Here is an 11,068-nt window from a genome sequence, read left to right as displayed (position 1 = left end):
GAACTTACTATGTAGCTAAGGATGACCTTTAACTTCTGATCCTCCTGCCTCTACTTTTTCACTACTAGAATTACAGGTATGCATCATCAGTCTTTTTTTTTTAATATAGTGCTGGGGATTAAACCCAGGGCTTTGTGCATGCTGGGCAAACACTTTACTAACTGAGCTACATCCCTGGCCCCCCAGTCATTTAAAAAAATGCATATTTTCCTCAGATAGATAGTTTGTGATTAAACTTAATACATAATTTTATAGCTTGCTTTTTAACCTAAAATTGCAATAGTAATTTCCTTGATATTTGTAAACATTATCTTAGTGATCACATAATTGTTCATTGTGTAGATTCCTGTTGCTTTTTCAAAGCTCCCAGGCCTACCGTTTCCTTTGTTCTTTAACCATGACCACCTCAGCAATGCCCTTAATGACAGAGGTCCTTGCCAAAGACAATTACAGAACCACATGTTTCCCATCCTCCACATTCATATTCAATTATTTCCCAAGGAATTGATTGGGATCTCTACTTTTACTTAGGCATTTCCACAGATGTCTGTCCTTACACTTTGAAAAGTTAATTTTTACCTAGCATACAGAGTAATAAAAATACCAAGTGCCTCACAAATTCGCTTGTCATTCTTGCACAGGGGTCATGCTCATCTCCATGTTCCAATTTTGGTGCATGTACTGCCAAACATTGTCCTTACACTTAATGAAAGCTAAGACATCTTCAGATCTTTTGGTGCCATGTGTACATCAATGTAACTTTAGCCTCAGAGGACCATCCCCTCTTTCAGCTCATGATGTTTCCTGTTCCCAGGCTCTAGCCTGTCTTCTGAGCCCATGCTCAAATGAAATCTTCTTGAAAAAGTCTTTGGAGGCTAGTTATGTTTCTCCTCTACCAGGTAGAGTTAGCACCTCCAATGCTGGGGCAACACTCACGTGTTTGTTTTTGAGATAGATCTCATGAATCTCACATTGGCCAGAACTCACTATATGTAATCAAAGGTATCATTGAAGTTCTGATCCTTCTGTCTCTTCCTCCTTTCCAAGTTCTAGGAGTACAGGTGTGCACCACCATGCCTACTTTTATATGATGCTAGAGATGGAACCCAGGGCTTCATGCATGCTAGGCAAGTATTCTACCAGCTGACCTACATCTCCAGCAAAAACTCAGCTTTTGGTGTGTATGTGAGGTCAGGGTCAGCTTCTTGCTATTTACTCCAAGCTGGCCTGGAACATGAAGTCCTCCTGCCTCTGTCTTTAGAATGTTAGAGAGGCAACTGTGTGCCCCCAGGTCCAGCTTTGAACTCAGTTTTGCTGTCACCTAAACAGTAGGCCAGGAGGTAGTAAGCACTCTAGCCACTGTCAGGCCTTAGGGGCCCAGGTCAGGAGGAAGGATACTGTATACCAGCTGAGTGGTGATGAGTGTAAGAAATATAAGGAGCCAGTGAGGAGGTGGAGAAGAAAGCTAGGGCTTTCCTTGGGCCTAAGTAAACCCTTCGAAATTATGTCTGTGAGTTTCTCTAATCTGAGTCAAGAACCATCAAGTAAATGGTTTACTATGGGGGGCATGAAGCTCGGCAGGCCTGTCCCTGAGTGGCAGCCCTTTAGCTTCAGGACAAAGGAAACTGTAGCTAGTCCTTAGCCAGAAGCTTTGGTCTGGAGCAGGCCGGTCTGGGCTCCAGAAAAGAACAACCCACTGGAGTTCTAGGAGGAATGGGGTCAAAGGGACAATCCTGGAGCAAGAGTTGATTTTTAAGGGGAAATTTCACCCATTTCAAATCAGTGGAGAAGAATGTATTACTTAAAGAATGGTTTGGGGATATGTGAATATTTGAGGAAAACAAGTTAGCACCTCATGTCATCACCAAAGAAAATCATAAAAGTGGCATAATGATAACCAGTTAGTGATTTCTTCCAGGGATTGATCCTAAGGCTGAACACATACTAATCATGTGCTCTACCACTGAGCTGCTCAGTCAAGCTCTTGGTTGCAAGCTATAGCATCTAATCCTAATGAAAGCATACGAGGAGTTTGCTGACATCTCTCTGGGATCTCATTGTGACCAAAACTGTGAAAAATCAAGGCCGAGAAATAGCTCAGTTAGTAGAGTACTCCCCTAATATGTATGAAGTCCTGTGTTCTAACACCGTCACCAGAGAGAACCAGGCATGGTGGCAAGAATTGGAGGCAGAAAAATCAGAAGTTCGAGGCTGTCTTCATCTACAAAGCTTGAGGCCAGTCTAATTCACATGAGACCCTGTCTCAAAAACAGAACCAACTAACCAACCAACCAACCAAACAAACAAAAATCATAAAGAGTCAGCCTCAGAAAAAGAGAATAGTCCATGTCACATGCTTAATTTGCTTAGGATGCATTGACATTAGGGTTCCCTCCAAAGACTTGCTGCTATTCTGTATGCCTGGACACAGATACCACTAGGATTTATTGATGTTCTCCCCTGAAGCACAGTAAATGCTGAAGTCCCAAAGTCCAGAGGGAACTCTAGCATCGGACTAGGCAAGCTCTGGGTGACATGTTTTGACCTAGCTGTCAGTGGATTTACTTTAAATCATCAGGGCATTGGGATACTGAGCAATCTAAACCAGGAATGTCAGTGCTGGAGAGATTGTTCAGTGGTTAAGAGCACTAACAGCTCTTACACGAGGCCTGAGTTTGGTTCTCCACACCTACATCAGGTGGCTTACAACTACATGTATCTCCAGCTCCAGTGGAATCTGAGGCCATCTATGAAGGCACCTCATGTACACATACCACACCCCAACACATATACTTTCTTTTTTCTATTTTTGAGACAGGGTTTCTCTGTGTAGTCCTGGCTGTCCTGGAACACGATTTGTAGACCAGGCTGACCTGGAACTCAAACTCACAGAGATCTACTTGCCTCTCAAGCACTGGAATTAAAGGTGTGTGCCACCATGCCAACGCCTGTTGCTGCCTTTTTAATTATTTATTTATTTAAATTTCATTTTTAAAAAAAATTATTTATTTTTATTTGATGTTCATTGGTGTTTTGCCATGGGGGTCAGGTCCCCTGAAACTGGAGTTACAGACAGTTGTGAGTTGCCGTGTGGGTGCTGGGAATTGAACCCAGGTCCTCTGAAGAGCAGTCAGTGCTCTTAACTACTGAGCTATCTCTCCAGCCCCCAGTGGTTTTTTGTTTGTTTGTTTGTTTGTTTTTTGAGACAGGGTTTCTCTGAGTAGTTTTGGTGCCTATCCTAGATCTCACTCTGTAGACCAGGCTGGCCTCAAACTCACAGAGATCCACCTGACTCTGCCTCCCAAGTGCTGGGATTAAAGCCACCACCCGGCTATTTTTTTTAAAGACAGTCTTACATAGTCTAAAAAAAAAAAAAAAAGCTGGTCTTGAACTCATTCTGGATCGTCTTCCCTCTGTCTTTTTTTTTTTTTTTTGGTTTTTCGAGACAGGGTTTCTCTGTGTAGCTTTGTGCCTTTTCCTGGGACTCACTTGGTAGCCCAGGCTGGCCTCGAACTCACAGAGATCCGCCTGGCTCTGCCTCCCGAGTGCTGGGATTAAAGGCGTGCGCCACCACCGCCCGGCATTCCCTCCGTCTTTTAAGTGGTTGGATGCCACCATGCCAGAGCCAGTTGCCCCCTCCCTTTTTTTAGATAAAGTCTTGCTATGTAAGACTTTGTCAAAAAAAAAAAAGCCAGCCTCAAATTAACTCTAGATCGTCTTGCCTCAGTCTTTTAAGTGGTCAGATTACAGACATGAGCAACCACGTCCAGCTAACTATGTCTAAGGTGTCTGGTTGGCTATTCTACATACATTATTTGGTCATTAAAACAATGCCATACTTATAGTAAAAAATAATGTCATATGGGAAATCAGCCCAGTGTCAGTGTTTGGTGGGGGGGGGATTAAACGTCGATGTTTTTGTTAAAAAAACAAAAACAAACAAACAAAAAAACCAAGGCATAGATTGGAAACTATTAGTATCTTAAGTGGGGGTGTGAGTTTGAGACAGAGTCTCATACATAGCCCAGGCTGCCCTGAAACATTATGTGGCTGAGAATGTCTTGAAAAACTGATCCTCACTGGGCAATGGTGGTGCATGTCTTTAATTGAAGCACTAGTGGGGCAAAGGCAGGCAAAACTCTGAGTTCAAGGCCAGCCTGGTCTACAGAGTAAGTTCCAGGATGGCCAGGGCTGTTTATATGTGGAAACCCTGTCTCAGAAAAACCAAAAAATGAAAAAAAAAAAAATAAAACAACAAGAACAACAAAAAAGAAGAAAAGAAAAAGAAAAAAAACTCATCCCCTTGCTTCTACCTCCCTAGTGTTGGGATTACAGGTATGTACCACTATGCTCAGCTCCTATCTCCTCTTTAAAATTACATTTATTTAGTTAGTTATTTGTTTGTTTGTTTATGGAGGTGTATATACCACAGCACATATGTGAAGACCAAAGGACAATTTTTTGGGAGTCAGTTTTCTCCTACCATGTGGGTCCCCAGAATTGAACTCAGATCAGGCTTAGTAGCAAGTACCTTTCCCTTCAGAGCCATCTTGCAGGCCTTGGCATCCCATTATAGACAAAGTTGAAGATGCCTTTGATCACACAGCTAGGACGTAAGTAAAGAATGAAGCAGAGACTTGGTTCCAGCTTCCTTTGACTTTAAAGGCCATTCTTGGGCTGGAGATAACTCAGTCTGAAGAGTGTTTGCTTATCATCACAAGTCTTAAGTTTGATCCCTAACACCCCATAAACCAGATATGGTGGGGCATGCCTGCAATCCCAGCACTTAGGACATAGAGACAAGAAGATCAGATGTTCAAGGTCACCCTTATCTGCCTGGTGAATTCAAATCCTGTCTGAGCTACTTAAGATTCTGTGTTAAATAAAAGCTTGTTGTTGTCTACTACGGCCTAAAGTGATCAAGAAAGGCCTCACCAGGCAGATCTCTGAGTTCCAGGCCAGCCTGGGCTACAGATTGAGTTCTAGGACAGCCAAAGCTACACAGAGAAACCCTGTCTTGAAAAACAAAACAAAACAAAACAAAAAAAAAACAAAAATAAGGCCATAAACAATCTAGAAGAAAATAGGTGAATGTACTTGTGATCTGATCTTGGAAGTAGGGCAAATTGTTTTAGGTTTAAAGGTAAATGAAGGAACAGTGAAGGATGAAGTAGATTTGGCTATGTAAAAGCATAAAACTTTTTTTTTTTTGGTTTTTCAAGACAGGGTTTCTCTGCGTAGTTTTGGAGCCTGTCCTGGAACTCCCACCGTAGACCAGACTGGTCTCGAACTCACTGAGATCGGCCTGGCTTTGCCTCCCAAGTGCTGGGATTAAAGGCGTGTGCCACCACCACCTGGCCAAAACATAAAATATTTTTAATTTTTAAATTATGTGTATGATGCATGTGTGGGTATGTACTCATGTATGTGAGTGTCTCTGAAGGTCAGAGGCATCAGATCTGCCTGGAGCTGGAGTTCATACAGGTGGATGGTTGTGAGTCACCTCATATGGGTGGTGGGAACCAGACTCGGGACCTCTTCAAGGACTGCATGTACTCGTAATCACTGAACATCTTTCTTGCTCTAAAACGTCTTTTCTTAAAAATGTTTGTATGTCCCCACAGGAGCCAGAAGGAGGATATTGGGTTTCCTAGTGCTGAAGTCATATATAGTCATATATAGCCACCTGACATGGGTCAACTCAGGTTCTCTTAGAAAAGTAGCAAGAGCTCTTAACTTTTGAGCTATCTCTCCAGCTCAGAATGTCTTAATAAAAAAAACCTGAAAGTCTTACAAGTTTACAGGAAAAGATGAGCACCTCATAGAAAAACAGTCAAAGGCTGGGCGGTGGTGGCGCACACCTTTAATCCCAGCACTCGGGAGGCAGAGGCAGTCGGATCTCTGTGAGTTCAAGGCCAGCCTGGGCTACAGAGCGAGTTCCAGGACAGGCTCCAAAGCTACACAGAAAAATCCTGTCTCAAAAAAACAACAAAAAAAAAAAACCAAAAAAAAAAAAAAAAAAAAAAAACCAAAAAAACCCCAGCAACAACAAAAACAGTCAAAGGACACAAATTGGCAATTTAAAAAAATTTAAGTTTTTGGTTTCTCTGTGTAGCCCTGGCTGTCCTGGAACCACTTTTGTAGACCAGGCTGGCCTCGAACTTAGAGATCCTCTAGACCTTGCCTCCAGAATGTTGGAATTAAAGGTGTGTGCCATTATGCCCAGCATATAGTAAATTCTAATAGCCAATAAACTGGGAGTGGTGACACATGCCTATAATCCCGACATTAGAAAAGCTGAAGCAGGAGGATCATCCTGAATTCAAGGACAACCTAGGCTACACAGTGAATTTGAGACCAGCCTTAGCTATGTAGCAAGACCCTGTCTCAAAAAAAAATTCCAGTGCAATGACTCAGCAAGTAAGAACACTTGATTGGAAAGCCTGAGGAGCCAAGTTCAATCCTTGGAAGCCACGTACAGGTGGAAGGAGAAACCTGACTCCACAAAGTTGTTCTTTGACCTCCACACACACATACTCTAGTACACACACACACACACACAATCACATGACAACAACAAAGTTGAAAAATGAAACAAAACAAATGGATAATAAACTAGAAAAAAATTCAACATGACCTATCCTCTGTCCTTCCCTTCCTTTCTCGTTTGGCTTTTTGAGATTGGCTGTCCTGTCGTCCATGCTGATCTTACACTTGCTGTGTAACCAAGATGACCTTGAACTCTTGTTCTGCCTGCCTCCACCTCTCAAGTGCTGGGGTTGCAGGCATGGACTACCATCCCCAGTTTGTACAGTGTTAGGGACAGAATCCAGAGCTTTATCCACGCCAGGCCAGGACTACCACCTGAGCTGCACTCCCAGCCCGAGAAGTGCAATTTTAAATACTGAACTATACATCCTAATAGTTATTTGTTTCACTTAAACTCAGTATTTTAAAAAAAAAATCAGCTTGTTTCTTAAAAATATATGGAACTCAGGCTGGAGAGATGTCTCAGTAGTTGAGAGCAGTTGCTGCCCTGTCAGCTGACAACTGTCTTTATAGCTCCAGGGGACCTGGGTTCAATTCCCAGCACCCACAGGACAGCTAACATCTGTCTGGAACTCCAGTACCTCGGAATCTGATACCTTCTTCTGGCCTCCATGGGCGTCAGGCACACACCTGGTGCCTAGGCATAAATGAAGGCAGAACAATCATACATACAAAATAAAATAAAATAAATCTAAAAAAGAATTCTGGCCGGGTGGTGGTGGCGGCACATGCCTTTAATCCCAGCACTTGGGAGGCAAAGCCAGGCGGATCTCTGTGAGTTTGAGGCCAGCCTGGTCTACAGAGAGAGATCCAGGACAGGCACCAAAACTACACTGAGAAACCTTGTCTCGAAAAACCAAAAAGTAAATAGAGTTCTTTTAATGTAGGCAGACTTCTTTAAAGTATACACATATATGGAATTCTTCATAAATTTTGTGATGTCCTTACATAGGAACTGTGCTAATCTTCTCTATCATTTCAGTTTTAGGATATGTGCTGCCAAAAGAAATGTTACTTTTTTTTGAGAAAGGTCTTACTTTACCTCAGACTGGCTTAAAGCTCATGGCTATCCTTCTGCCTCTACCTCCCAAGCCGATACACATAAAACATAGAAACAAAACTAAAAATATTAATTAAATATAACTAGGGCCTCCCATTGCTAGGAAAGCATTCCATCTCTGAGGTATCCTCCTAGACCAATTGAGTTCATTTAAATTATACAGTTAGGTTCAGGGACCACTAGCAAAGGGACTGAAAGAATGTCAGAGTAGCCGGGCAGTGGTGGCACACACCTTTAATCCCAGCATTCGGGAGGCAGAGGCAGGTGGATCTCTGAGTTTGAGGCCAGCCTGGTCTACAGAGTGAGTTCCAGGACAGCCAGGAATGCTACACTGAGAAACCCTGTCTCAGAAAAACAAACAAACAAACAAAACAAAACAAAACAAAACAGAAAAAAGTAGGTATGTACAGCATTATTCCATTTTCATTTAAAATATATAGTAAACCGGGTGTGGTGGTATACACCTAGAAGCCTAGCGCTTGGGAGGCTGAGACAGGAAGGTTGCAAGGTTGAGGCCAGGTTGGGATACATAGCAAGATTCTGTCTCAAAGGAACAAAACATAGAGCCAGTAAGATGGCTGAGTGGGTAAAGATACTTGCTACCAAGCCCGAGAACCTGAGTTCCAGTCTGATCCCTGTAACCCACATGGTAGGAGGGAAAAATCAACTCAGCAACTTGTGCTCTAACCTCTGCAAGTGTGCCATGGTGCTCACACTCAAACACACACACTCACTCACTCACTCACTCACTCACTCACTCACTCACTCACTCCTCAGGCAATCAATCAAATAAGAGCTGTTGCAGCTGGAGAGACGGCTCAGCGGTTAAGGTTAAGAGTGCTGGCTGGTGCATGAGCTGGCTTTTTAAAGCCCGTTACCTGTGGTGGGACACCTTGCACAGCCTTGATGCAGGGGAGGGGCTTGGACCTGCCTCAACTGAGTGTACCAGGCTCTGCTGACTCCCCAGGAAAGGTCTTACCTTTTCGGAGGAGGGGATGGGGGGGGTGGGTTGCGGGGAGAAGGCTGGGAGTGGGAAGAGCGAAGAGGGGGAATCTGTGGTTGGTATGGAAAATGAATAAAAAATTCTTTATTAAAAAATAAAGGTGAAGATATCTTCACTTTCAGAAATTTCAGGTGGGGAAAAAAGAGCATTGGCTGCTCTTCCAGAGGACCCGAGTTCAATTCTCAGCACCCACATGGCAGCTCATAACTGTAATTCCAGTTACAGGGGATCCAACACCCTCACACAGACATATATGTAGACAAGACACCAATGTACACAAAATAAATAAATTTTAAAAAATAGTAAGAGCTGTCAAGATGGCTCAGTGAATAAAGTCACTTGCCACCAAGGCTGTTGACCTGAGTTCAATACCCACAGTAGAACGAGGGAGCCAGCTCCCACACATTGTCCTCTGATCTACACACACACACACACACACACACACACACACACACACACACACACACACTAACATGTATACATGCATACACATGTGCTTACACTCACACTAAATAAATGTAATAAAAATGTTTAAAATAAGAAAAATGTTAAAAGCGATGTGCTATACTTAACATGCTATCAGTAATTTTGCATGTAATCTATAAACACCAAATTAAAAATAAGAAAAAATATGTAATAGATATAAATAGAATACTAAAATATTAACAGTACTAAGCTTCATGTTGGTAGGATTACAAACAAGTTTTATGATTTTTTTTATAGTTGCCTGTATTTTCAAAATTTCTACAATGAGCATGTGATGGTCATACATATGTATGCATACATATATACACATAAATATATTCATTTTTGAGAGAGAAACTCATGTAGCCCAGTTGGCCTTAAATTTACTACATAGTTGAGGATGACTTTGAATTCTTGATCCTCTTGCCTCCACCTCCATACTGGGATTACAATCATGCTCTCCTATACCTGGATTATTCCGTGTTAGGGATGGAACTCAGGACTCCATTCATGCTAAACAAGCATTTGACCAAATGAGCCAGATCCCCAGTCCTTTCTAGAACATTTTTTTTTTTTGAGACAGGGTTTCTCTGTGTAGTTTTGGAGCCTGTCCTGGAACTCACTCTGTAGACCAGTCTGGCCTTGAACTCAAAGTGATTCACCTGCCTCTGCCTCCCGAGGCGTGCGCCACCACCACCCGGCCCTAGAACATTTTTTTAAAAATATTTACTTATTTATTTATTATGTATACAGTGTTCTGTCTCCGTGTTTGCCTGCATACCTAAAGAGATCATCAGATCTCATTATAGATGGTTATAAGCTGCTATGTGGTTGCTGGGAATTGAACTCAAGACCTCTGGAAGAGCAGCCAGTGCTTTTAACCTCTGAGCCATCTCTCCAGCCCCCCTAGAACATTTTTTAATGGAGGAAACCAATATTTCATTTTGCTTTACTACTTTACATTTTCCCAATTCTTTTCTTATATTTTCTTATGGGGCCCTAGAGATTAAGACCGCTTTTTAGCATTGATTACACGAGGACTCTGGATCAGAGAGGGGAAATGAGTTGTCTAATGCCCCAGGAGAAAAGTAGTGCCAAAGTCTGGAATGGAAGTTGGCCCCTGAGGCTGATTTCATGAACCTTTCACGGCCTCACAGAACAAAGGATCCCAAGTGAACACAGTTCTTGACACTTGGTCACTTTGGGGATGGAACCCAGGGCTTCCTGTACCAGGCAGCACGCCACTACTTCCTCACACTCCTAGCCCTATGATTGCTATCTTCAATAGGATGCCCCCAGGGACTTGACAGCCACCCTGACTTCTAACCCTGGTCTTAACAACAGACTGAACCTTCAACTTACTCTAGGCCACAGTGGAATCCTCAAGTACACAGACAGACCCATTTCTTGAACCTGGTCTAAGTGTGACCTCTCATCTGTGATGTATAAAAAGTCTTTTCTCATCTCCTTACTCCAATATTATAAATATTTGTGGTTGGAAGGAAATGGGGAGCTTGATGGGATGGTACTCACCTGTAATCCCAAGAAGTCTGAAACAGAAGTATTTCAAGTTCAAGGCCAACCTGGGCTACATGGTGAGTACTGGCTCAACCAGTATAAAATAAGACCCTGACTCAAAAGAAAGTGTGTGGAGTAGTTAGGGAGGGAGCAGAATATGGGTCATCAGTAATTGCCCCTCTTTAAGGATCAAAGATGGTACTTTTGGTTGTTTTTTGAGACAGCTCATATGATTCAAACTGGCAGTGAACTTGCTATGTAGATAAGGTGGGCCTTGAACTGCTGATCTTGCTGCCTCCATTTTCCAAGTCCTGGGAATAGAGGCATGTGGCACTATCTCCAGTTCAGGTATCCCCAGTCACTCTGGCATTCTTTCAGTCCCTTCTGCAGTAGTGTCTGAGCCTTCAGGAGTGTGTATAGCTGTCCTCCCTTCCCTTTTCCAAAGGTGGTATTTCCTTATACGCAAGTGGAAG

General features: G+C 42.7%; 2 pseudogenes; both read right to left on the bottom strand.

Annotated features, from left to right (window-relative positions):
• Positions 1-596: 596 nt before the first annotated feature.
• LOC128118006 (uncharacterized) lies at positions 597-697 on the bottom strand (annotated as a pseudogene).
• A 6,760-nt stretch (positions 698-7,457) lies between these two features.
• LOC128118014 (uncharacterized) lies at positions 7,458-7,558 on the bottom strand (annotated as a pseudogene).
• Positions 7,559-11,068: the final 3,510 nt, after the last annotated feature.

This window comes from Peromyscus californicus, unplaced genomic scaffold (genome assembly GCF_007827085.1).
Source record: "Peromyscus californicus insignis strain IS unplaced genomic scaffold, ASM782708v3 Scaffold_10__1_contigs__length_136768540, whole genome shotgun sequence".
In the NCBI taxonomy this organism is placed as follows: domain Eukaryota; kingdom Metazoa; phylum Chordata; class Mammalia; order Rodentia; family Cricetidae; genus Peromyscus; species Peromyscus californicus.
This window is presented reverse-complemented; position numbering and strand designations above follow the sequence as displayed.